Raw genomic sequence first — 24,837 nt, forward strand, 5'->3', positions numbered from 1 at the left:
ACAGTTGCTGCAATTCTGAGGCAAATTGGCTCAATACATTTGCTAGATATAAATGATTGCCTTAATTATGCAAATTTAAAATGCCTGATGTAATATGCTCCCCCCAATAAATTGTTTGGTTTGGAATGACCTGTTATCAATATACATCATATCTCAAGCCTGAAGAAAGAGGTATGCCTTTATTAATGTAAAATAAGGTTGTCCCTAAACATGAAACCAATGTTAAACAAATAATGAAGAAGATAGCTGTGGAGTGCTTCCTGTGGGTCAGGTACTTTACACATGTCATTGTATATATTACCACAGCATGTTGTGAGGTAGGTGTTATTATTTCTGTATCACATAAGGGAATATTAAGGTTCAGAAAGGATAAGTAACCTGAATATTAAGGTTCAGAAAGGATAAGTAACCTGACCTTCAGAGCTGAAATGCCAACCCAGATTATAGCACTACGGATTTCTAGCAATTAAGCCCTCTGTTCTACCACTTGTAAATATGTTTTTTAAAAATTGGTTGGAGGAGCTTCCATGCTTTTAGCTTGTCTGGGTGTCAGTCTGTGTGTGGTGCTCGGGCTAGTGCCATCAGGCAGAAATGTCCAAGGTGAGCCTCGGTGAAATGACAATATCTTGTGCATTATTGAAGAGCAAATATTCTCTAGGCAAAGAAAACAGAGTAGAGAGTGTCAGGCTGGAGATGGGTAGGGTTTTCAGGTGGATCCATAGACTTCCCAGGAGTGGTGGCTTGAAGAATGATGTGTTAGGTTATGGAGGGATGAAGTCAGGGGACAGATTTTCTGGGGCCAGGAACGGAAGTCTTTCTCATCAGGGAGGTGGGACCAGGGCCAGGGCCAGAACTTAATGCCCCTGCACCTGCAGGAGAGCTCTAATAGCCCCCACATGTTACAAATACACAGAAAGATGTCACTGGAGCACTTAGGTGGTTCAATGGTTAGCGTGTGCCTTCGGCTCAGGTCGTGATCCCAGTCTTGGGATTGAGTTCCACATTTGCTCCCCACAGGGAGCCTGCTTCTCCCTCAGCCTGTATCTCTGCCTCTCTCTGTGTGTCTTTTGTGAATAAATAAATGAAATCTTTAAAAAACAAAGAAAAAAAAAAGAAAGAAAGATGTCACTGTGGTGTGGCACTTAGTATTGGCATGATGTGACCCGCAACTCTAGACTTTCACCTTCTTAACACTGTTTAGCCTCCAGCAAATTCTTCTCCATTTGTCCCTAGTGGTATCCCCTTGGAATGAAAGGTGGCTGTGTTCTGATGTGAAGAAGGTTGGGGGGGGGGGGTTGTGTTGCCACCAGCACCAGGAAAGGCCACTGCTTCTAAACACACCGAGGATTTCAGTGGCAGAAGCCCTAAAGCAGGGAAAAAATGGATTAACTTGTGAAAATACTCATCTCAGATATCATGAATACTATGGATTCATATCAAATATCATTTTCCAGAAGTGCTAAGAATCCATTTTCTTGTTTCTCTTCAATTTCCGATTTCTGGTAGAGATATTCTGAAATTAACATGATACTGATCTTTATAACAATTGCAAATAGACAATGGCTGAGGAACATTTGCCATTTACCACCTAAACAATTCACATTACACTTAATTTTGTATGTATGTACATCTAGATATAACATGTATGAGGATAACACCCATTCTTTACATTAGCAAGTAGACTTTAGATGCTGGAATTGCAATACTTTATTGCAATTTAAAAATAAAGAATGCTTAGTTTTTATAAAAATGCTAAATATAATCAAGTTACCTTTTCAGAAAATCAAATTAAAATGTTATCACTATTTAAAATTTTGCATATAGTTTTTTGCCATTTAATGTGAATAGATATTTTGAATATTAAAATTATTATTAAAATACACTTAAGATATGTGAATGTAATTTTACTTTTTCTTTTTTTTTTACATTTTTTATAAAATATGCTCAAATGAGGCAAATTTGAATGGAATTACATTTTATATTAATCTTTTTAGCATTGAGAATAAATACAGTCAATGTTGTGATAAAATAGGACTGTAAAAGTCAGAAGCTAAAAAGAAAAATTGCCAAAGAAGTGATCTGCTTAAACCCTTAAAAAGTACAGAAATAATAAAAGTGAGTAGGTTTTGGTTGGACCATTCTATCTAATATTTTTACACAGGACCTTACAAATTATTTATTTGCTGAAGATTTAATTAGTGAACAAAACAATGAGAATATAAAGAGGAATTATTCATATCAAATTTACAACTCAGACGCCATAGATACAATCTGTGCCTGCCTAGGAGACACAAAGAAAATTGCATTCGAGAAATTTCCCCTGTGGGAGGAGAATGATGATATGGAAATCAGAAATCATAGGGGCTTCGCTGTGCTTGTGGGAGGCTTATTCTGGAAAATGTTCCCTCTCACAGCAGGAGAATGTTTCCTTAAAACACATGTCCCAACCAAATGAATGATTGCAAATCCTGGAAGAACATGGCAGAAAATGTAATATTCATTTTACACCCAAATCCTTTCATTTGGAGAAAGCAATTGCAGAAACCAACTTTTATATCCTAGGCTCTAAAACAGTAGTTGGTTAATTCTGTACCAGTTACAATCAATCTTGAAGATCATCTTTAGTTAAAGAAGGTATTTGGAGCCAGAAGAGGAAAGTCACTTATACACACAAAAAGGCACACAATTGTTTAAGGGGGGAAAAAAAAGAGATGAATAATAGGAAAACAAGAGTAGTCAACAAAAACAGGTAAATGAAAAGACAGAACATTGGCTGATATTCTTACAAGTATTACGGGGCGCCGGGGTGGCTCAGTATGCTAAGTGGCCAACTCTTGATTTCCACTCAGGTCATGATCTCAGAGTCCTGGGATCCAGCCTCGCATCCAGCTTCACGCTCAGTGGGGAATCTGCTTCCCCTCTCCTCCTCTGCCCCTCTTTGCTGCTCATGGGCTCTCTCTCTCTCAAATAAGTATATACATCTTTAAAAAAAATCATGTGCCCCAAATTTAGCCAAACAAAATGAAACTTTTCATGGCACTAATAATATAGTCTTTATAGAGAACAATGGAAAATTGTCTGGGTTTTATGTAAATGATTTAAAAATTTGCAGCTAGAATGTTCAAACATGAAAAAGACATTTGAACCCAAGTGATTATTTATGAGGATGGAGGATTAAGAAGAGATTATAAATTAATGGATAATAAAATGATAAAAAATTGCATAGTTTTTAAAAAAGCTAATAGTATTCAATTCAACTAGGTTGTAGCAGAGTTGAAAATCGTGTTACACGACTCACATTTATGATACTCATTGTTAAACTATCCGGTGAAAACAAGAAACTTGAAATTGAGTATTTTATTTGTTTTACACCTGTTGTGAAAAATACAGGTTTTGCCTTATCTGAAGACACAGCTTTAAATTTTAGCCACTGATTTAAAAGATTGTTAAGGGTAATAAGCCTGTGATAATGATGCTAAAAAGAAAAAGGTATACAATCCGGAAGTTTAGCTGGAAATACAGAAGCATTCTGTAAACGGTAGTTTGAATTTTAACAATGACGCACATAGCTTCAGCTCTGATGATAGCTATGTCATTCCTTGGAACAACCCAAAGATTATATACATTGTTTTCAATATATTATATTGTATTGCCTGAAGGCAGGACGTCTTGATAAAAAACATACCAAATCTGATCAGCTATAGAATGGGATTTCCAATGAAATGCTGTTAAGGCAATTAGATTTAATTTAGGCAAGTTATGAAATGTTAGTAGAGCTAAGAAAAAACCAGAAGGTCCTCAAATAAAGAGCAAATCTTGATCTTTATTGCTTGCTATAAATGATGTTAGCAAAGGTTTACAAAAACAGAAACAAAATTACCAAATCCCTGAACTCTTTTAAGTTTGGTTATTTCCCTTTGAAAGAGAGTCTAAAAATGTATTTAAAAATGTAGAGAACATTTATATTATAAGCAGAAAAAGGCTGTGTGATAAATATACAACAAAAGTACAGTTCCAGTAAAATACAAGGAAATTTGAATGAAACAAAAATATCTGAGTGATGAAGAAGATTCGCATATATATGATCTGAAAACTGTTTTTTTTTTTTTTAAGATTTATTTATTTTATTCAGAGAAAGAGAGAGAGACTGAGAGGCAGAGACACAGGCAGAGGGAGAAGCATGCTCCATGCAGGGAGCCCGACATGGGACTGGATCCCCAGTCTCCAGGATCACACCCCAGGCTGCAGGCAGTGCCAAACAGCTGCACCACTGGGGCTACCCTGAAAACTGGTTTCTAAAGACTCTTTTCAAAAAATAAAAATAAAATAAAATAAAATAAAATAAAATAAAATAAAATAAAATAAAATAAAATAAAGACTCTTTTCTGGCCACTGTACACTAGTCTATCATCTTGATCAGGGAGAAATTTGAACAAATATCCCAAAATATTGCTATTTTAAGTTTTCTTTATAATAACCACTCCAGAAAAATTTAAAAGAAGATAAATTTATGAAATAGTGCATAGATGTAGATGTTGTTTTAAGAGGAGCTAAAAATCACTATATAAGTGACAGCAAGTTACATAATGAAATGAAAATATTTTGTGTTTCTAGCTAATTTACCATATGTGACCTCATTACAGTGTTTGAGCTTGGTTATGTCACATGTATGGTTCATTTCCAATACAAGTATTGCTTTAACATTTTTCTTGACATTTCAATGGTTACTATCTTTGCAGAATGTTTCCCTAAATTTAAAATTGCCAAATTTGGCATCATTATGAAAAATTTTGATTCTAGCAATACAATTAATGATTTGTTGAAATGAAGGACAAGAAATACAGACTTTATGAATTAAATTTATAATAAATAATTAATTATGGTGTGTCTTTACTGTATTATCCACCTAAACACGATCAGTTCATCAAGATGTGCAACCAGGCATCACAATCAGTTGTCTGTGATATTTTGCCAACTTTTAGTCATACCAAAACCATAGCTTTGAACACATTGTTCAATTTTGATGTTACAAATGTTGTATTTGTCAAGGAAGGAAGAAAGGACATACTATATTTAATAGTTTTTAGCTTGATTAATGACTTTTAAATATTTAGACATATGATATCTTGGGTGGGCTTGAATGCTGGACTGATTTCTAGATGGATGTGTGTGTGGCTTGGGAGCCCACCCTTGGAGGGAAGATTAGGAAATGAATTTGGGGTTGAACTGAGAAATCTTCCACATCTGAAGGTAGTGTAAACCCAAGTACTCCTTCATGCTAAGATATCAGGTTTTTTTTTTTTTTTTTTTAAGATTTTGTTTATTTGTTCATGAGAGACACAGAAAGAAAGGCAAAGACATAGGCAGAAACAGACTTTTTGCATGGAGCCCGATGCAGGACTCTTTCCCAGGACCCAGGATCACACCCTGAGCCAAAGGCAGATGTTCAACCACTGAGCAACCCAGGTGCCCCCCCCCCTGCCGCCGCCCCCTTTTAAAGATAGCATTTCTCCACCTTGGTTGCCCATTAGGATAATCTGGGTGGGATTAAAAATGCCTCTGGCCCAGGTCCCATTGCCAAGAGTTTCTGATTTAGTGGTCTTGGTTGAGGCCAAAGTATTAGCATTTTTAAAAAAGCTCTCCAGGTGATTCTAACATGCAGTCAGAGCTAAAAACAGCTATTGGTAGCTTAGCTAGCAAACAACATCCTGGCAGGGTTGACTGAGCTTTGTGGCCAGGTCACACTATGGCCACATTTTGGAACATTATGTCAGGCCTGAGTCATGCTGAGGTTAGACAGGGCTGGAACAAGAGGCGGCCATCAATGGAGAAACAGTAAGTGAGCCTGAGGCTCATGCATTCGACTGCCATTTATTGTGTTTCTACAGTATTTTAGGAACTGAGGTTAAGGAATAAAGTTATAGGAATAAGGGAAACAGATAACGTAAACAAAATCAATGAAGTGTCACAAATATTATGGTAAAAGTATATATTGGGTACAGAATAGATGAGGGGGGGTATAAACTGAATCTTGAAAGACATGGGGACTTCTGGGGGTGGTTGCAGTTGAGGACCTAGAGTTTGTATCCCTATGAACTTCTTGAATTGGGCAGGATGGGAATCCCAGGTGTCTTGAGAGCAGGAACCGGCCTTTGGGGACAGACAAGTAGGGGAAACAGGAATGTAGAAAGGCTTTAGGAGCCTCTCTTTTTTGTTCTGGATCCACATTTAATAGCCCTGGATGCATTTTCTGAGCAATGTCTTAGAGCATCTTCAAACTGGGGTTGTAGGAGGGCTTTCCTAGAGCTCTGATGGCATGAGAAGGGAATCCGGGTCCAAACCTTAACTTCCATATGTATTTTTCCTGACATTCCTGCTGAAAGCAGGTGATTGACCCATGCTCCCAGCTGCTTCTAGCCATCTCAGTTTCCCACAATCACCTTCTGTGCTTTCCAGAGGCAAGCAGTGACTCCTAGCCCTTTCAAATCTCCCTGTGATGTGCTGCCCCAGGGTGTAACCTCGGAGGCACCAAATAAAGGGATTCTTTGAAACATCAGTTCCAGGGACCTCCTTTAATGATTAATCAAAGAACCATAAACCTGGCTTCTGGTTTTGTATCTCAAACACATTTCTCTTAAAGGCAAAACATAGCGTCAGACAAGGGTATTTTGGCCCGTTTTGTGATGTTTTTGAATCTTAATATATTGTACAGTGAGGAAGCTGGAGTGAAGACAAAATTACTTTAATCATTGATATTGCTTCTTCCCTCCCCAAAATTTTCCTCCAAGAGGAAAAAAGAAGCAAAGAGAGCATGAAAGAAATACTGAATGCTAAAATGACTCTTTTTTTAATGTTTATCATAAGCAATTCCTTTCAGCTATTCTCACATTCCTTCTAGGGTGCCTCATTTGTTAGAGAAAACTCACATCTAACCAATGGAAGCAATTAGTGATGCGAATTCTTTTCATCTTTTCTGGGATTACCAATTTATTCAAGATACATTTAACAAATAAATGGATAAAACTTGTGTGATTTATTTTTGATTGTTCTGAGTCTATAAAATACTTAAATGTTTGAATTTATTTATTTACTTATTTAAGTAATCTCTGTACCCAACATGGTGCTTGAAATCACAACCCTGAAATCAAGAGTTGCATGCTCTCTAACTGAGCCACCAGGTGCCCCATCGTTTTATAACTGTTAAAACCAGGGATTATTGATTCCTTAGAGTCATATCACTTTAATATTGATGTGCCTGTTATTTCCCATAAGTAGAATGAGCTCATCTATGGGCCAAAGTTTTAAAAAAAAAAATTTAAAAAAAGGAAAAATTTTTTTTTTTTTAAAAACCTTTTTTTTGGAAAAAAAAAAACCAAAAAAAAAAAGGGGGAAAAATTTTTTTTTTTAAAAAAGGGGTTTTTTTTTCCCAAAAAAAAGGGAAAGCAAACCCCCCCGGTTTTAAAAAGGTTTTTAAAAAAAAATTTTTTTTAAAAAAAAGGGGGAAAAAAAAAAAAAAAATTTTTTTAAAAAAAAAAATTTTAAAAAATTTTTTTTTAAAAACCTTTTTTTAAAAAAACCCAAATTTCCAAAAAAAATTTTTTTTTTGTGGGGGGGGGGGGGAAAAAAAAATTTTTTTTCCCGTGAGTTCGAATTCCACTTTAAAAAGAATTTTAAAAAAAATAAAAAATTAAAAAAGGAAAGGTTTTTTAAAAATTTTTTATTTATTCAAAAGAGACAAGAGAGAACAGAGAAAGGCGAAGGAGAACAGTTCCCTGGGGGAGCCCCAAGCGGGGGCTTGATCCCAGGACCCTGGGATCACGACCTGAGCCAAAGGCAGACATTCAACCACTGAGCCACACAGGTGCTCCAAAAAGAAATGCATTTCTAATGAAAATTTTATGTAAATGTTTTTATGTTTAATGTTTTGATCAATTGTGTACTAAATAATACAGTGACAACCCACTTGAAATATTTCTACCACTTAGCCTTACTTAGGGTCACAAGAAATTTTTTTAAAATTAAATTTAAATTATATGTTTGTTATGAAATGTATGATACGGTGACAAGTAAGACTTTCAACTAGAAAACTACTCCATTATGGTAAAATCCTGTGGGAAAGTAATGGAAATATAAGTTCAAGCAGAAAAAGGAATGATAAAAAATCTCCATCTGTTAAGTACGAGGTTGTTTACGCAATTTTAAAAAGATATTTTAAAATTATATAGAATAAAATTATCTTAGTGTACAGTTTTTTCAAAAGATTCTATTTATTCATTCATGAGAGAGACAGAGAGAGACACAGAGACACAGGCAGACAGAGACACAGGTTCCCTGTGGGGAGCCCAATGCAGGACTTGATCCCAGGATCCCAGGATCATGACCTGAGCCAAAGGCAGACATTCAACCACTGAGCCACCCAGGTGCCTCTTAGTGTACAGTTTTAAGAGTTTTGTTAAATGCAGAGTCACTTAGCTGGCACCATAATAAAAATACAGAAGCAGTTCGTCACTGCTCCTCCTTTCCTTCTTTTGCCCCTCCCTGATAACCCTTCTGCTAAACTCCCCATCCTTGGCAACTACTAATCTGTTCTGAGTCCCTATAGTTCTACCTTTTCCAGAATGTCATACAAATGGGCAAAAGGATACAGCACATATCCTTTCACATCTGATTTCTTTCATTTAACAAGGTACACTGGGGATTCATCATGCTGTAGTGTGTGTCAGTTATATGTTCCATTTTATTCCTGATTTGTATTCAATTGTCTGATGTGCCACAGTGTGTTGATCAATTCACTAACTAAAGAATTTTGGAGTTGTTTCCACTTTTGGTTATTAAGAGTTAACCTCTGTAGACATAGTTTTTCACTTCTCTTGGTTGAAGACTAAGAAGAAGATTGCTAGTTTATATGAAAAATGTATATTTAAGAAACTGTCAAATTGATTTCTAAAGTGGCTATACCATTTTGCATTCCCACCAGCAATGTGGTTTTCTTTCTTTTTCTTTTTTTAAAAACATTTTATTGTTTATGAGAGAGAGAGAGACAGAGAGACAGAGAGACAGAGAGAAAGGCAGAGACACAGGCAGAGTGAGAAGCGGGCTCCATGCAGGGAGCCCGACGTGGGACTTGATCCCGGGACTCCAGGATCACACCCTGGGCCAAAGGCAAGCGCTAAACTGCTGAGCCACCCAGGGATCCCCGGTTTTCTTCCTTTTTCAATTTTAATTCTGATAAGTGTGTAGTACTATGTTTTGAGGTTAATTTGCATATACTGATTGATTAATGATGTTAAGGATCTTTTTGTATGATTACTTGACACCCCCATATGTCTTTAATGAAAAGTCTGTTCAAGGCCTGTGCCAATTTTAAATTGGGTTGTTTAATTTTTTTATTGCTGAGTTTTGAGAGGTTTTAAAATATATCCTGGACACACATCCTTTAAGTGGGATATTAACTCTGTGATCAATTTGAGAAGAATTAACATCTTAAGAATGTTGTCTCCCAACTCATAAACACTGTTATTTCCTATGCCTTTATGTACACCAGGCCTTACCTGATACCACTTGTCTTCCATTGTTTTCAGCAAATGGAGACTGCACACATTTTGTTAGACTTGTACTTATGTATTTTGTATTATCATGTTATTTTTTAAAATTTTAATGTTTAAGGGTTTGTTGCTGGTATAGAAACATATTGATTGTTAACCTGGGGCCCAGCTAAACTCATTGACTAGAACTAGGAGTTTTTTAGTAGATTATGTGGGATTTTCTATGTACATGGTCATGTCTTCTGTAAATAGAAGGATTTGTATTTCTTCTTTCTAATTTGTATGCCTTTTATTTCTTTTACTTGCCCTATTGTAGTAGCAAGGACTTCTGATACAACACTGAGTAGGAGTGATGAGAGTGGTCATGTCTGTCATGATCTTTGGGAGAAAACATTCAGCTTAAGTATGGTTAAGTATGATGCTAGGGTGTAGGCTTTTTTTGTGAATGCCCTTTAGCTAGTTAAGGAAGTTCCATTCAATTCCTATTCTGCTGAGGTTTATCAGACAAATGGTGAATTTTGTCCATTGATTTTTCTATACCCATCTAGATGATCATATTTTCTTCTTTAATCTGTCGATATGGTGAATTACATGGATGGAATTTTTAAAAAAGATTTTATTCATTTATTCACAGATACACAGAGAGAGAGAGAGGCAGGGACATAGGCTGAGGGAGAAGCAGGCTCCCTGCGGGGAACTGGATGCAGAGGGGTGGGGGGTACTGATTCCTAGGATTCCAGGATCATGCCCTGAGTGAAGGCAGGTGCTCAACAGCTGAGCCACCCCAGTGTCCCCATGGATGGAGTTTTAAATGTTGAACCAGCCTTACGCTCTTGGGATAAACCTGTTTTGATCATGATGCATTACTCCCCTTCTAAAGTTTTTGGAGGACTTTTAGGTCTACATTTATGAGAAATGTTGGTCTGTAGCTTTCTTTTTTTACTTTCCATCTTTGTCTAATTTGGATAGCAGGGTATTGGGGACTTACAAAATGATTTGGGAATTGTTCCATTTTCTTCCTCTTAAAGAGCTTGTGTAGAATTGGCATTATTTTTTTCTTAAATGTTTGATGGCATCAATCAGTAAAACTATCTGATCCCAGAGAATTCTTTGATAGAAGTTTTTGAACTAAGAATTCAATTTCTTTACTAGAAATAGGATTATTCAGTCTATCAATTTTTTTTGAGAAATTTTAGATTGTTTATGTTTTTCAAGGAATTGGTCTGTTTCATCTAAGTTGTTGAATTTATGGACATGAAATTGTTCATAGTATTTCCTTATATTTTTAATGTTGTAGTGTCTGTAATGATGTTTCCTCTTTCATTTTTAACGATGGTCATTTCTGTCTTCGTTCTTTTTATCTTGGTCAGTCTGGCTAGACATTTATTGATTTCATTGATCTATTTAGAAAGAATCAGCTTTTGTTTATAGATTTTTCTCTATTTGTCTATTTTCAGTTTCATCAAATTCTGAATAATTTTTGCTACTTCCTTCTTGCTTTGGGTTTAAATTTTCTCTTTATTTTCTAGTTTCATAAAGTGGAAGCTTAGATTATTGATTTGAGACTTTCTTATTTTCTAATGCAAGTATTAAACTTCCCTCTAAGCTTTACATTAGCTGCAATCTGCAAATTCTGATAAGTTGGCTTTTCATTTTCATTCAATTCAAGATACTTTCTAATTTTCCTTACGACTTCATTTTTGACTCAAAAATTACTATGTATAAGTTGCATAGTTTCCAAATACTTAGGGTAGGGAGGGACACAGGGGAAGGATAGGTGAGCTTCAACCAAAGAATGAATGAGACAAAGAAGGTGAGGGTGTAGGCTCAATTTAGCTTCATTATTATTTCATTTGATGTCAGCAGTTCATACTTGGTGATCTCCAGAATATTTATACATTTATCCATATTTAAAATCTTTCTCTTCCCTCTTAGTTTTTAAAAAAGATTTTATTTATCTATTCATGAGACATCCCCCACCCCAGCCCCCTCCACACACACACAAAGAGGGAGAGAGAGAGAGAGAGAGAGAGAGAGAGAGAGAGAGAAGCAGGCTCCATGCAGGGAGCCTGATGTGAAACTTGATCCGGGGACCCCAGGATCACTCCCTGGGCGGAAGGCAGGTGCTAAGCCACTGAACCACCCAGGGATCCCCTCTCTTCCCTTTGTATATTGATAAGCAGTAAGCAGAGCTAATGTTTGTGCAGCAACTAAAAGTTGGCAAAGTGCCTTCTATGATACATTAATTTGTTTATATGTACCCCTGAAGCCATCATTCCCATGATAAGGAGAGAAAAATAATGCCCAACATAGAGAAATTAATGGGATTTGTTCTAGTCCTCCATTATTGAGTGCTAAAACTCAGGTTTATATTCATATTTTTAAACTCAGATTCCCAAATCCAATATTCTTTTCAAACACTACACCTCTGCTTTTGTAGCAGGCATGTGAACTTGCTTTCGGGTGCAGTACAGAAGGGGACATATTCTAGCAAGAACCTTGAAGGGACAGATGTAGAGAATCTCCATGTGTAGCAGGAAAGGGCAGCTGTGGAGATAAGGAGAGGGCTTTCTAGCAGATTGAGGACTGAAATCTGCTGGAAGAACTAAAGGGGTACCTAGAGAGTGAGCCCTACTTAGGTAAGAGAACTCTAAGGCCTACATAGGAAAACACCAGTATGCCCTTGGCCTCATATCTGATGCAAGGTGCTACCCCTTACTCTGTGCCTCTTAGTGGTAGGGTATAGAGGGAAGAGAGTAATGGAGAAGCTCATTTGATCCTCCACAACAGCTATGCATAAAGCATCCTCATTATGCAGAATGATCTGCCTTTATTTTTCTGGGCCATTCTAGAAGGAGAAAAGCCAGATTTAGTGATGGGAAGGGGGAAGGGACTCTGCGTGTGAGAAGGGCCTTGCCTGGCAGGAATCTGGGCTGCAGGCTGAGCCACAGAGATCTGATGGAATGCCTACTGTAGCAGAATATCCTACATGTTTTGGGACATTTCGTATTTCTGATATTTTGGCTCAGATTATTTGGTGCTGAGAGGTATAAGACAGCAGCAGGTGTAGCAAATGGCCAGGAGTGTACATCCCTGATCCATCACTTACTCTTGTAGCCTTGGGCAGACTCATTAACATCTCTAAGCCCTGTTGCCTATCCTATAAAATGGGGATGGTGGTAGTACTCTGGTGGCTTTCCTGTGGCACTTGGTACGGGCATCTTCATCTTACGTTTTCCTAGATGGGATGCTTCTTGAGATCTGAGACTGTGCATCACCAGTGACTAGCCTAGAACTGCTTACCACAGTACTGCTCAACCAATGGTTGCTGACTGTGACTGGCAGTAGGGAAGTGGTAGGGGTTCATGGGTCAGACAAATCCAAGTTCCGATCCTAGCTTCACTATTTATTAATTGGGTGAGTTACTTCATTTCCTCCATCTCACTTTCCTTGTCCCAGTTAGATAGCATGCCTCACAGGTAGTGGTGGAGATGAAGGGGAGAAATGTATGTGTGGTGATCAACTGAGAAGTCTCCACTGTGATGACTGTGGGCAGACAAGAGATAGAGAGAGGATTGAATGTGGAGCCAGGTGGCCTGTGCCCAAGTCCCTGATCTGACAAATTACCAGCTTTCAGATCTTGGACAGGCCACCTAAATTTAACCTTTCCGATCCCTGTTTTCTCATCTGTCATGTAGAGATGTGAATGCTCCATTGCCTCAGGACTGTTGCATAGTTCTGATAAAGTGATAGATGGGAAAGTTTGAAATCCATGAAACACTAACAGAATATAAAGAATTATTATACTCTGACCTATGTTTCCTCACCCACCTGAGTTCTCTGCAGGATGTCAGAGACCAGTAAGGGGCTCTGAGGGTCCAGACAATTCCTTTTCTTTCAGACAAGTATCTTTTCATGAAAGTCTGCTGCCCCCTGGTGGGTATTATCACCACATTGCAACAAATTTTCCTGGAGAAGATTAGATGTTTTGGCTGTGGACTTCTAAGGAAACAAGCATATCTCCTGCCCTTGGTATCTGAAATTGTGCTGGAGAACATAGCACATTTGGGGCAAGGAAGAGACAGACTTCTCTTACCCCCAGTGTGGAGAAGTCTTGCTACAGAGGAGCCTGTGGCCTGTTAGGCTGCGGGGAGTCTTGTGGTTACACTGCTATGACACCTGTGCTGAATGAATCATGGAGGGTCCAGCTGTTGCTCTCCAAACATCTCATGGCCCTGGTATTCTTCTGCTGGAATGAGGGATGTCTGGTAGGTGTTGTCTTTGGTGCAGGAGCTCCCAAACTACTGAGCTCTTTCTAGACCTGGAGTGGGGGGACATCGAATGCTTCTGTCACTGGGTAATTTATTTTTTTATTTTTAAAAAGATTTTATTAATTTATTCATGAGAGACACAGAAAGAGAGGCAGAGACACAGGCAGAAGGAGAAGTAGGCTCCCTGTGGGGAGCCTTATGTAGTTCTTGATCCCAGGACCCCAGGATCACGACCTGAGCCAAAGCAGTGCTCAGCCACACTGAATCACCCAGGAGTCCCTGTAATTTATATTTTTACCCCACAGATACTAGTCCTTGTCCCAGTTATGAAAGTGCCCTATGAAAATATGTGTGTATATGTGTTTTAAATTTGAGTGCTAATCAAGGCTTATGCATTATATAGGGTTGTTACGTCCTTTTAGTGTCTTTCCATCTAAAATAGCCCATCTTCCTTACCTTTAATTTTTTTTCATATTGGATTTTTTGAAGAGTCTAAGCCAGTTGTGTTAGAGTGTTCCACAACTGGATTTGTCAGATTGTTTGCTCATGATTGGATTCAGGTGAGACATTTGTGGCAAGAACCCTTCATTGGTGACATTGTATCCTTCTTATCTCACATCAGGAGGCTCCTGCTATCAGGTTATATCAGTGCCTTTTAATGTTTCTATGTATCTGAATAACCTGGGGAGCTTTTTTCCCCCCCAATATAGATTCTTGGGCTTCATATCTGGGGTTTCAATTTCATTGGACTGGGATGCAGTCAGCACATTTTAATTATTCAGAAGCCTCACATAGATTCTGTTGGGTGACCAGGGTTGAAACCCATGGGAGCATAGTGTTCCGGCCTCTCTCCTTTGTGAATTTGCACTGTCCATCCAGTGCAAATGGATGGACATTGTAAAGCCTTCCTTCCAAACCAACAGAACCAGAGCAGTGGTGCTGAGTCCCCCTGCTTCTCTATCACCCAAAGAACCTCTTCAACCCAACCTCCTCCCATCAACCACGGGATCCTGAGAGAGGACTCATTGTAGCCCCTTTGCCCTGGATCACAGAGTCAGGGGCTAAGTTGGATCTTCTGGTTGGGTATGGATGGTGGCAGGTCTGATTATAGGCATAGTGTTGGTGCTAAAGAACCTGGAAGGAGCTCTTCTTGGGGATGGGAGGTGCAACTGTCACAATCTACTCATTAGGGTGAGAAGGAGGGAGCTAATATAATCTGTGTCCCTGAACTTTCTTCCCATGGCTGGGAGTGACATTTCTGGAAATCAGACTGGCTTTGAATATAAGAATTTGTAGATACTGAACATTCCTTATTTATATTGCAACAGACCAGCTAGTTACAATTCTCACTATCCCAACATTTGTGTTCTCTCTCTTTCTATCCACCGCCCCCCATAATCCTCCCACACTGCATATAAGGATGTATTAACTTTCAATCTCTACTTCAGTGGAGAAGACAACAGAATTATAAGTGAGCTTTAGAGATGCAGATATCAGCATGGATGGAGCAGTGGAAAGAGGAGTTGGAACTTTGGTCTTCTGAGCTTGTGACTAGGATCAGGTTCAAAACAGTTAAGAAAAGGTGGTCAGGAGGCATGGAGAGTCCATCAAAGTGGAAAGATTTGCAGGAGCTGCCACTGAGGGGAATGTGTTTCCATGGACTGTGGGAGGAGAGAATGGATCAGGAAGTGCGGAGTGCAATGGCTGAGGAGGAAGAACTGCAGGGGGGTGAAGACAGAGGAAGCTTGAAACGCCCTTAAGTTTGGCAGTGTCCTTTAGGACTGAAGATCCAGCTGATGAGCCAAGAGCAAAAACTTGGCAATGGTAACACCAGGCTGATCATTGCACAATCCGAGACTAGAAGGAGCTCTGGCGCTATGTCATTTGTCCCTTCTTTAGACCATTGGGGAAACCAAGACCCAGATTGTGAAAGGATGTGACTTGTCCTGGGGCACTTTTATTCCTGGGTTTTCCCCCAAGGAGCCAGGAGACTATTTCTTCAGAAAATTTTTTTTTAATTTATCTCATTGCTTTTCAGACTTCCAAAACCAAACTGAAGGGGCAGAAGATGGTGGGTAAGCAATGAAGAAATAAGAACACATGAGGTGAGAAAGCTGACAGTGGTCATTTTGGGGGCAGGCTGAATGTGTGAGCATGCTGTCTGTTCAGTGGGAGACTACAGGGGAGAAACTCCATGAGCCTGTATGTGTTGGGACATGTGTTTGTCATGCAAAGGCACCAAGGAGCGTAACTGTGAGGTTGTGCAAATGACTGATATTGCTATGTTTCAAATTACTTGAGGTCACAGTTTCAACCTTTTAAAATGGTTTTGTTGAGTCCTCAGAAGAATTAAATCTATGTTTTGTGTTTTGGTGTGTTTTCAATCTGAGCCACTGAAATTAAATAAGAAGGCTGAATCTAGAGTTGTCCAGAGTTTGTTCTATGGAGTGTTAATATAGTTCACATAGTGGGGAAAAATATTTGGAAAAGACTGGGGTTACTATATATAAGTCTTCGTAGGGCTTTGGAGCTTTGTGAATCTCCAGGTGAGGATGTGGTGTGCAGCATCTCTCAAACCACAGCATCATGGGTCTTCTCCTTGGGGCTTAACATCTTGGAAGCCACAATTGTATGTATCACCATTTTAGAGACACTGTTCAAGTTCTAAACACTTATTAAGTGATGAAGATAAGAAAAAAAGCTTTTTAGTTTTTAGTATGAAAACTTTACTCCTGAAATTGATTTTTAAGCAACATTTAATAAAACCACTATATTCAAAGATGATGATTTTAAGTAAATTTAAAGGCTCTATTTGATTTTTTTCCCCATGACTCAACATTTGTGGCGAGACAGCATAGAATTTGCTCCTTCCACTTTTCATTCTTTTCATTGGACAGTTATATGCTTGACCATCTATTCTTTTACGTGTTAACTTGGAAATTTAACTTGGACGTTTAACTGAAATTCTCGAATCAGTCTATACTCTTCTCCCAAACTAACTCAAAGACGTGAGTATGCTTTAATTCTAACCATCTCTCATGACTTATATGCCATTGTTGTCCAACATTTTAGTTCTGTCTTATATCTGGAAGCCCCCAAATTAGACCTTACGACTATTATTTTATACATCAATATTTGTATAGATTTGTTTGCATGTTAACAATCTTGCTTGCTTGCTTCATTCCTTCTTGTATCTCAGACATTAGAGTTTTCCCACTGAGGTCTGTTTATAACAAGCTCTGCTTTGCTTTGTCTACCAGTTTCTTTATTTCAGTTTATTCTTGAGGGATAGTTTTGTTTGGCATTAAATCTAGGTGGATGGTTATTATCTTTAAAGTTCAATCCCTTCATCTATTAGATATGGATATTAAATATCTTCCTTAATGACTTCATCAGGAGGTTCTTGAGAGGACCATATGGCTTAACAAGTAAAAGCTTTAAACAATAAATGTCAAATGTTTTGTTTGTCCTCTGCTTCATAGAAAACTTTGGAAGTTGTGTAAGACAGCACTAACTTTTTCAGCAAACGGGCTCTTTGCCAAAATACACTAGCACAGTGTTTCTCAATCTTGTTTTCATTATGTCCCTATAAAGAGACTTCTTAGATATATTTTTCTAATTACTCTCTCCCTGTAAAATTTAATGCTACAGATATATTGTATACCTATTATGTACTGTGTGTATGTCTGTATTTTATTCATAAAAAGAATAAAGATTATTCGCCTCCTACCCTCAGAACTAATTTTTTCTCCCTTCAGGGCCATATCACCCTCAGTGAGAATGCATGTCTTAGTGGCATTAGAAAGCAGAATTTTCAAACCACACCATTGCCTAAGGATCAAGCTTTGGAATTGGATTAACTTGCAATAGAGTCCCTGCTCTGTCTCTGATGATCTGTGTCACACTGGCAAGTTATTTAGCCTCTCTAAGCCTGTTTTAGGCTCAAATATGGTGACATTAACTAAATGAGCATTTACTACAGTGCCTGAAACACAGTAATTGCTCAATAAATGTTATTCACAAACATTTCCAAAATAGTCTGTATTTCTTAACCCTTTTCTTTTATTACTTTATTGTAAGAACAACACATTAACACATTAACACAACACATTTAGATTAACATCTAAATATGTTAAAACATAACATGTTATGTTTTGTTATGTAAACATGTTATGTTTTAACATATTTAGACATTAAAGAAAAAATAGGTTATGTAACTCCACCCTCTCTTCCTCTCTAGACCCAATCCTCAACACTGTAGGGGGTACTCCAGAGGAGGCAAATGCCTGTGAAGGTTCCTACTCAGTGGCCCTGTGAGAAGGAGCTCTCCCTGAGGGGCCTGATGGGAGCCTGGGGCTGGGGAAGGAGACAGAGGTCCTGAAAGGACAGTTCTCAGGGCAGCTTTGCCGAGGCCACCACCTCACAACACACTGGAGGAAATTCCCCAGAAATAGCCTGAAGTACTTTACCTGACTCTAGGGCAGTGGTTCTCAAAATGTGTTCCCTGGACCGGCAGCATCAGCATCACTTGAGAATTTATTAAAGCTGCAAATATTTAGATCTCACCCCAGATCTCTTGAATCAGAAACTCTGGGGTTGGAGCCCAGTGATTTGTATTTCTACAAGCCCTCCAGGGGATTCCGAGGCACTTTCATGTTTGAGAACCATTGCTCTGGGACAACTGTTCCCTCTCACAATGTCCCGCGGAGGGCATGATTGCAAAAGGTTTGCTGAGAGAGGGGCCAGCTGAATCCCCTCCTGAGAAGAAACAGGGGTTGGAGGCTTAGAAGGCTTTGGGCCAGATGTCAACTGTGAATGCCTGAACATTCCTTAGAGACTGTAACGTAGCTGGGTTCTGTTCCAAAGAAGCTGTCACTTAGAGGTCAGTTTGGAGGCTGAACTGAACCCAACCACCAACAAAAGCATTCAGGGACTTTCCTGTGTGCTGAGAATCTTCCTCCACAGAATATTATGTTTTCTTTCATATGAAAATAGGACGTCAAGGTTATGCCAACGTGTGATTTAGTTAGAGAGTACTTGTATGTTTTGTCCCCAAATGTTTCATGAGTCCAGGCTTAATTTTGTGCTGGTCAACATGGTCCAATCAGAAGAATGTTCTGGTAATTATTTATAAATGTCTCTCTCTAAGGTTAAGGTAGCTGAGCCAATAATAGACCTTAATTCCTCTGCTTGGTTCTTCAAAGAAAAAGAAAACAGTGGGATTTAAGCAGCTTTCCTTCCAGCAACTTCTAAACCTTGTAGAAGAGAGACTAGTCAGTTAAGGACTACATATAACAGGAAACCTAAAATAGCAGTGACTTATATATGTAAGGGTTTTATTTTCTCACAGCAAAGAAGTCTTCAGGTAGGCAGATCACAGACAATGGTTATCAAGATTCAGGCTCCTTTTATAATTCTGCTCCATTGTCCTAGCTTGTGATTGGCATCCTCAGTGAAGGTCACTTTCTTCCCAGAAAGCAGGACTGAGGAAGGGAATAAGGGAGAAGATAAAAGGGGGCTGGGGCTGCCTTCACTGTGCCTCCCTGGAAGCCTCACCCAGAACATCTCTTACATCTCTTTGGCCAGAAAACTAGCAGCAAAGGAGTCTGGGAACTGTCTTATTCTGAAAGGCAACGTTCCCAGCTGAAAGTCATGGTTCTGTTACTAAGGAAGAGGCCTGGATAGTGAGGTAAGCAGATAAGAACCTGTGCCCTATGTGAGACTGATTCTGGGGATGTACAGGATCTTCAAGGGGTTGGGGAGAGAGCACTTGGTAAGGGCTGAGATGTGTGACAGCCTTGAGCAATAGCATCAAGATGACATCCTGAGAACAATCTTATTTGTTTCTCGGCTTCTTCCAGCAGAGAGAGGGGGTCCCATGTCAGGCTTTGCTCCAGGAGCAGCTCCATCCATTCCAAGAAGGAGAATGCAGAGCTTTTCCCTGGCTCCCCTCCATCTCCCCTCATTCCCTGACAGCCGTGCACATAATGTTTATGTGCCCCCTTTCTCTATTTATGTATCCTGGATCCTCACTCTCCTTCCTTTGTTTTCATCTGACAAATGAAGAAACTAAGTCTCAAGGGAAGAAAATAACTTTTCTGGCTGGAGAGCTACATTTTAGAATTGGATGTCTGAGGGTTCCCTATGTCACGATGGGATGCCATGACCTCCTTGCATTCCTTCTGTCTCCTAGTTGAGCCTGAGAAAGCTGGGCTGAGAACTCTGCTAGGAATTCTGCTAGCTTTTAATGAAACTGGGGTGTATTCGGTAATAGGAAATGTGTCTTTTTTTGGGGGGGGAGGAGGTTATAGTTAAATAACGTCTTGGGGGGCAAAGTGTGTGAGGGACCTGGGGGAGGGTAGGCACAAGGGCAGAAGTGCTGAGAAACCCCTAGGTTTGGGGAAGAGCTATCTGAGAGAGGCCCTCCAAATCCACTACCACCGCTGAAGGGTAATCAGCAGCCCTTCCCAGCCCTATGTGCACATTCTCCTAGCCCTTTCCTCACAGGGAGGAGCGTCCCTCCACAGCTTGCTGGAGCCTTGGGCTTGCGGTTTGGAGAAATCTGGAGCCAAGTGGAAACTCCTGACCATCAGGATTTCATTTCCTGGTGACTTGAGTCTTTGGGCCTGGAGACTGCTCAGAGTCTGAACAATCAAAGCTGTGGGCCTTGAGACTTGACAGAATTTGGCTTTAAGCATTTGAATGGATGACAATAGGGGAACGGTTAAATAAATTCAGGTATGAAAGACTGTGCAGTATTTAAAAAGAAATGGGGATATAGACATAAAAAGGTTTCTAACATGTATTATTAGTGAAGAAAGCAGTTTATAAATTTAAAAATACAATGAAACTAATTCTGTTTCAAATGCACATGTATGAAGCTGTACCATAAAGATGTTTAGGATTCCAGCAAACCAGTAACTTCTCTGAGCCTGTGAGTCTTAAAGGAAACCATATATGAATGTGCTTTGCAAAAGTTAAAGTGGGAGACAAACATAAGGTAGAAGGTATGAAACTATGCTGTGCCATTATATTCCTGTCCTTGCTCCCAAAGTGAAATTGGGATAAGGACAGAAGGAATTGGGAGCTTATTATAGGATAGGCACTGTTCTAAGCACTTCTCATGCATTACTTGCATATACCTGTGCAGTAGTATTATTATCATCCCCATTTCATAGTTGAGGAACTAAAGCACTTTAAAAAAAATGATTTATTTGAGAGAGAGAGAGAGAGAGAAAGAACGAGCAGGGGCAGGGGTGCAGAGGGAGAGGGAGAGAGAATCTCAAGCAGACTCCCTGCTGAGTGCAGAGCCTGTATGGGGCTCAAGCCCACCACCCTGAGATCATGACCTGGGCTGAAGTCAAGAGTGGGATGTTTAATCCACTGAGCCATCCAAGTGCCCCTCCTCCTTTTTAATTTTTTTTTTTATTTTAATGATTTGGAACTGAAGCACTTTTAATTTCCATGGTCATTCAGCCAGCAAGCTTGAACTTGAACCCAGCTTCTGACATCACAGTGGTGTTCTTAACTGCAGTAACACGTTGAAGCACCCTGGACACCTTCCTAAGCCCTATGTCCGTATAAAACTTTTGGACATCACCTTCTTGCACTTCCGAGGAAGTTCAGATTTAAACTTCCCAGAATGAGTATGTGACACTGGTTCTAAACACTACTGAGTGCACATTCTAGGCTTTAGCCGGGCACAGGAGTGACAACGGCTGACCTTTTTGGAGCACTTGCTGTATGCAAGACATTCTTCTGCCGAGTGCTTTACAAATGCTAATTTAGTGCACACATTTTATACAGGCGATAACCATTATCCCCACTTTACAGTTAGCTGGGAAAAGTGCTGCACAGAGTTTAGATGCAATGTAAAGTTTGCACGCTCAACGCAAAGATGTGTAAGGCGTGGCCTCTGCCCTCAGGTCAGCGTATAACAGCACAGAACAGAGTAGTCCATAAAACAGCGCAGCAGACGCTGTAGTGCCAAAGGTGCTCAGGGAGGACCAATCAATCCCTGCGAGGGGGGCGTCACATCTGCGGGATCCCGAGAGGCTCAGTGCGCGCCATTAAGGCCGGGGGCGGGGGGGGGGGCTGCACGTGCACTGCCTGGAATGGACGAGTGCGGACGCACCCTAAACTTTCGGGTAACGACCGAGCGCCACGCCAACCGCAGCGCCAGCCAGAGAAAGGCGGCGGCTGCTGCCTGAGGCGCGGGCCCTCTGCGGACCCCGCGACCCCACCACACCCCCGCGCATCCCCGCAGAGCGCGGCCGGGGACCAGCAACCCCTCCCGGCGGCCTGTGGGCTTCGGCGGCGAGAAGCCCCGCCCCGCCCCCCGCAAGAGGCAAACTGCGCTCCTGATAGGCTGAGATGGTACGAGCCCCGCCCCCGGAAGACGGCGGGATTGGTGGCCGCGACACACGCGGAAGGGGACTGTCGGGATTGGTTGCCGCCTTCTCCGCCGTCGGAGCGCCGGGCTGAGGCGCCTCGGGTAATTTTCCGGGTAGAAATGTCTGGATCTCTGTCTCCCCGGTACAGACTCCTGCGGAGACTGCCCGTCACGTGTGCGTCACTTTACACCTTTTTGTGAAAAACCAAACGTCCCTTAAGAGAACGATCTAGTCATCCACGGCCGTTCCCGCGGGCAGCGCGGCGCCGTCAGTTTCTGATTGGCTGCTGTGGCTGGGGCGGGCTGGGGCGGAGCTCGCGCTGCTCTGGCCGGACGCCGCCCCCTGGTGGCCCGCGGGGGTAACTACTGGCGCTGTGGCCGCGCGGAGTCCGCTCCTGGCCTGCTTGGCCCCTGGGAATGAAAGCCTTTGGACGGCCTGGGGTGGGTTCCAGCGTTTCCCTAAGCCCCGTTTCCTGTCTTCCCTGGCTGAGCCTCATCTGTAAAACGGGGATAATAATACCTCAGTGGGTTGCTGTGAAGTTTCAGTGAATATGCTTAAGGTTTGCACAGTGTCAGGCACATAGTAGGTGCACAATAAACGATAATTGTTGGAGCTCTGTGAACTGGTTAAGAATGAATGTTCTGGAGTTTGAAAGACTAGCCATTGATTCCCAGATTCCTTAGCCCCTCTCTGGTTCCTCACCTGTAAATGAACAGACTAACAATAGCACTTATTTCATGGAATTGTGGATTGAGATAATACTGGTATATATCTATATATCTATATTGTGGTTAGTATTACTGTCGGTATAACAGTCGAGATATATGTGTATATATATCTCAATCGATAAATGTTGCTTCTATTATTATTATCATCATCATTTAACTGTTATGATTACTATTTCCATTCTTCTTCCTCTAGGCAAAAGGCTGCGTTAGCCCAAATTGGCCCCTCTGAAAGAGGAGTAGTAGTTTACTTTGCCTGGAATTAGAGTCTGTAAATCAGCCACATTCAGTTGTGTGAAGACCAGGCTTGGAAAATGTCTACATCACAGTGCTGCCCACCATCTCCATCGTTCTTTTAGGCACTGTCTTCTTAAGCCCCAGTGAGTACCTGAGAAGAGCATAACATAATCATTAACATTTTGGTGCAGAATTAATTTATCAGAGTATCCTTTATACTGATTATAGTGTTTAACAGTATTTTGAGGGTAGGGCACACAGAATGGTATATTCTGATGGGGTAGGATAAGACATCTGGGTTTTGAAAGTGAAGGACCTAAGTCAACATACACTCTACTGTACGCCTGGGATGGGACCAGTGATGGTGAAGCGTGTGGTGCTGGTTGGGTGCTGGGCACCTGGGAATCCTTGTAAGGCATGGAAAGAGTGCTGGACTAAGTCTCAGAGATTGAAATTCTGGATATAATTTAACTACTCTCTGGCTATATGACTATGGATGAGTCACTTATATTTTCTGAGAATTCATTTCCTTGTTAGTAAAATTGATATAAGATTCTCTTATATGGTGCCTGGCATATAATATACACTCTGTAAATTCTAGTTATTGTTATTATTATTGTTTTTAATTCTTCCTCTGAAGTATGTTGAGGATTGGGGGCAGGGAATGCATTCCATTACGTTTTATACTCTAAGAGTCCTGGGTGTCTGAGATCACCAGATGAGCAATTGGGAGTTTGGCAAGAGTAGTTCACCTTTTCTATTTTTTACTTATCTCCTCTTCTGTCCTTAGTGTGTCCATCGGGGGAAGTCACACAAGTGACCCAGTTTAATGAGGTCTTTATAATTCCTTGGATACCTCCTTACCTTGCTGTAAATCTGCTCATCTCCCAACATTTGTCCCACATGCTCCCTTCCCTTTTGGTCTGTAAGATGAGATTCTAGCTACATCTTAGGCCATGTGCCCAGTGATCTCCATGTACCTTGGCAGCTTGGATTTTGAAGCTCTTCTCAGAGTGAGTGACTTATAATGGGAAGCCCAAGGGTTGAGGTGGTATTGATAAGAGCAGGAAAGGGAAGGGTAGATGATATCTTCTCCAGTCATCCAGCTATTTTTTGCATGATTACTATATTCTACTCAGTCTGGGGTCTATATCTCTTCCCTTCTGAAGACATACATGGAGCTGTTTCTTAGTTAAAAGTAGACAGAAGTTTTAGTAGGAAAATCTGAGGATTTTGTGTTGGGCATTACATTTGAATCTAGCCCTTTACCAAAATTTTAGACAAATTTCTTATTTTCAGTTTTATTATTTATGAAATGGCAATAATTGGAATACTTCTGTGTAGTAAAAAGGAATGAACTATTGATAAATGCAGTAACATGAATGAATGTTAAGTAATCATGCTGAGTGTAAGATGGCAGAAAAAAGAGTACATACTCTATGCTTTTATTTATATAAAATTCTAGAATACTGATACTATAGACACTAGTCTATAGTATCAGAAAGCAGACCAATGGTTATCTGGAAACAAGCAACCAGAGAGGGTTTGGAAGGAGGGCACAAGGAGACTTTTGGAAGTGATGGTTTCATGAGTGTATTCATCTGTCAAAACCTATTAAATCACATGCTTTGAATATTTGCAGTTAATTGTTTGTCAGTACCTCAGT

General features: G+C 40.2%; 1 long non-coding RNA gene across 2 annotated transcripts in view; it reads left to right on the forward strand.

Annotated features, from left to right (window-relative positions):
- The first annotated feature begins 15,854 nt into the window (after nucleotides 1-15,854).
- The window catches only part of LOC121491477, a 252,610-nt gene continuing 243,627 nt past the window's right edge, over nucleotides 15,855-24,837 (forward strand). For both annotated transcript variants that reach the window (XR_005987992.1, XR_005987991.1), the window contains exon 1: nucleotides 15,855-15,921. This is a non-coding gene — a long non-coding RNA (uncharacterized LOC121491477). The remainder of the gene's footprint in view (nucleotides 15,922-24,837) is intronic.

This window comes from Vulpes lagopus, chromosome 5 (genome assembly GCF_018345385.1).
Source record: "Vulpes lagopus strain Blue_001 chromosome 5, ASM1834538v1, whole genome shotgun sequence".
NCBI classification, from domain to species: domain Eukaryota; kingdom Metazoa; phylum Chordata; class Mammalia; order Carnivora; family Canidae; genus Vulpes; species Vulpes lagopus.